This window comes from Rhincodon typus, chromosome 47 (assembly GCF_021869965.1).
Source record: "Rhincodon typus isolate 14 chromosome 47, sRhiTyp1.1, whole genome shotgun sequence".
In the NCBI taxonomy this organism is placed as follows: domain Eukaryota; kingdom Metazoa; phylum Chordata; class Chondrichthyes; order Orectolobiformes; family Rhincodontidae; genus Rhincodon; species Rhincodon typus.
In genome coordinates this window covers 5,887,480-5,890,872 of record NC_063378.1, presented here as the reverse complement: position 1 = coordinate 5,890,872, position 3,393 = coordinate 5,887,480, and the positions used below count along the sequence as shown (strand labels likewise).

The window sequence follows — 3,393 nt, the reverse complement described above, 5'->3', positions numbered from 1 at the left end:
CAGGCTGGTCTGAGTGGACAGAAATTTCATGACTAATTGCACAATTTATTGATTGCTCCAAGGTCCAGGGCCATAGTCCACCGTCGCTGATGACAGAATTCCATCAGCCCCCTTTTGTTTATTAGTGACCCTGGGATAAATAAACAGCTGACACTGCAGTTCCTGCTCCGAGTTCTTTCTTTGACCTCTCCCTTACAGCACAGAAACCAGCTCACTGTGTAACTGGAGGGTCTCGGCAGTGAGGAGGGGGTGTGTGGGCCAGAGAAGGTTTAAGGAGGACAGGAAGCAGGAGGGGAACAGGACAGAGAACAATGTATGAGAGAAACAGGATGATTGAGGGGTGAGGGGGATGGTGGGGGAAAAGAATACAGGCAAGAGATGGCAAAGGACAGCAGGAGAGAGGGAGGGTTGGGGCAGGGGGAAGTGAAAGAGAGGGAAAGGGAAGTGCAAGGGAGTGTAGAGGAGGTCTGGGTGGGAGGAGGGTGTGTTGAGGGAAAGGGAGTGTGTTATTTCAGTCTTGTTATTTACATACAAACAGAAAATAGGGGTAGACCATTAGGCCCTTTGAGCCTGCTCCACAGTTCAATATGATCACAGCTGACCATCCAACTCAGTCCTGTTCCCATCTCTCCCTATGCCCATTGTTCCCTTTAGCCCCAAGAGCTCCTTCTTGAGAGCATTCAATGTTTTGGCCTCAACTTCTTTCTGTGGTAGAGCATTCCACAGGCTCTCCACTCTCTAGGTGAAGACATTTCTCCTAAATGACATTCCCCATATCCTTAGACTGTGACCCCTGGTTCTGGACTCCCTGCTCATTGGGAATACCATTCCTGCATTGACCATGTCTTATCCTGTTAGAGTTTAAGAGGTTTCTCTGAGATCACCAACTCTCACTGTTCTCAACCCCAGGGAATGTAGCCAAACCCACCCAGTCTCTCTCTTCGCAGGTCAGACCTGCCATCCCAGAATATAAGGATGTAAATGGAAACAAAAACAGAAACTGCTGGAAAAGCTCAGCAGGTCTGACAGCAGCTGTGGAGAGAAAGCAGAGTTAATGATTCGGGTCAAATGACCCTTCCTCAGAACATAAATGGAGGTGGTTCCGGGGAGGCTGGGTAAATTGCTAATTGGATTGACCATGTTATTGGACTGAGCTGGTTACAGTTCAGAAAACAGGACGGCAATTTTATTGATGTGTGTAAGATCCTGAATGATCATAGATATCTGTACACTGACTGGTGTGTCTCAGTCTCCACTCTCACAGGGAGATATCTATACACTGACTGGTGTGTCTCTTTCCCTCTCTCTCAGGGAGATATCTGTACACTGACTGGTGTGTCTCAGTCTCCACTCTCTCAGGGAGATATCTGTATACTGACTGGTGTCTCTTTCTACGGATCATTGAATCGTAGAATAGAATGATAGAAACCCTACCATGTGGAAGCAGATCATTTGGCACATTGATACTGCACTGACCCTCTGAGGAGCATTCCACTCAGATGGGGGAGGAATAAAAACCATCCACCCGTGCAAACCCTCTCAACTCGAACCCAGAGACAGAGTGCCACCACGAACATTCTCTTTGAGCTGCATTGCACAAAAAAGCCAGGAATGCAGAGGCTGAGCTTGTTCAGCCCACTGAGCCTGTATTAGCTCTTTTTAAAGTCCCTGACACACTAGATTAGAGATGATAGGTTTGGAAGACACTGCAGAGGAACAGAACGAGACAGAGACTCAAAAGAAAGAGAGAAGGGTAATTTTTATTGGGTGGGGACACTATACATTTCCAGCATGTTCCTGTCTTCCTCAAGAGAATCCGAACAAAAACAGAAGTCCAATCTTAAGCAGGTCTGCCCAGGAAGAACACCAGCAGTGTGGCAAGGGCCAGAGAACAACATAGCCTACAGGGGGAGAAGATATTAAATAGACAGATATTCAGTGCAGGGACTGTGCCAGGGGAGTGCCACGCTGTCGGAGGGACCACGCCAGAGGAGTGCCGGGCTGTCGGAGGGACCGTGCCGGGGGTGTGCCGCGCTGTCGGAAGGTCAGTACTCCGATGGGGGTGGGGGAATGGACTCTCCTTGAACTGCTAGCCAATCAGAAGGCAGCAACTCTGTTGCTCGGCAGTGCCATTGGGAGGATGGTACCACAACGCAACTTGCCAAGGCCCAACCACCTCCTTCTCCCCGAGTTAATCAGGATAGAGATGAGACATTGCCACCCACTAGCATCTCAGGGCAAGCCTGAACCCAACATGCCCACTCCCAATACCTGCCTGAAAGTGCTGGTCACAGTCCCCGAGTGGGACCAATAGCGATAAGGCTCCACTTGGAAAACGGGATGGGACCGGTAGGTTCGCAAGATCTTCCTGGCCCTGGAACAGAAGGTTAGGGGTTTACACTGTGAGACAACTTGAGAATCCATCAATTGCGTGTTCCTCATTCATTTACAGAAGGGATGTGAGAGCATCAATGGCAATGCTGACAGAGGTCCCTGTTTAACCAGGGAGTCTTCCCCTCTCAGGGACCCCACTTAAAGGTGGAGTCTCTCCTTCTCTCTGCCAGGGACCCTGTTTTGTCAGGGAGTCTCTCACTCTTGCTCTGTCAAGAGTCCAGTTTAATGAAGGTGTGTCTCTATCTCTCTCTCTCTCTCCCCCTGTCCTTGTCAGGGTCCCTGTTTAAAGAGAGAGTGTCTTTCTCTTTGTCAGGGACCCTGTTTGAACAGAGTCTTGCTTTCTCTCTTTCAGGAACCCTGTTGAAAGAGGGTGTCTCTCTCTGTTGGAGTCCCTGTTTAAAGAGAGAGTGACTCTCTCTCTCAGTCAAAGACCCTGTTTTAAAGAGGGAGTCTCTCTCTCTCTCTCTCTCTCTCTGTCAGGAACTCCGTTTAATCCAAGATTGTGGCAGGGTAAGTCACCCCTTTCAGAGCTCCACTCTGCTTGCCAGTTCCCTTTCCTTTCCCTTTCTCATCTCCTCTTCTCTATCCTCTCTGCAGTAATTCTATGCCCCCCACATTCCCAGCCCTATTAGCTATCTACCTGAGGAGGCAGGTCGTGACTGGGAACCATGTGGGGGGCGCCGAACACACAGGCCATGTCCTGCACTGATGGCAGATTGAGCTTTGGGCCGGAGCAATGGCGAGAGCTGGCTGGTGAGGAGGCAGCAGCCGGAGGTGGGAGCGGGGCCGGTGAGGAGGCGGCAGTGGGAGCGGGCCAGTGAGGAGGCAGCGGCGGGAGGCGAGATCGGGGCCGGCAAGGTGACGGCGTGTGGGTCAGTGAGGAGGCGGCGGGAGCAGGGCCAGTGAGGAGGTGGCAGCCGGAGGTGAGAGCGGGGCCAGTGAGGCGGCAGCGGCGGGAGGCGAGAGCGGGGCCGGCGTGGCGGCAGCAGCGGGAGGCGA

At 51.7% G+C, this 3,393-nt stretch overlaps 1 protein-coding gene across 1 annotated transcript in view; it reads left to right on the top strand.

Annotated features, from left to right (window-relative positions):
• Positions 1 to 3,393, top strand: part of LOC109925853 (poly(A)-specific ribonuclease PNLDC1-like) — a 31,654-nt gene that overhangs the window by 1,030 nt on the left and 27,231 nt on the right. The window lies entirely within an intron of this gene.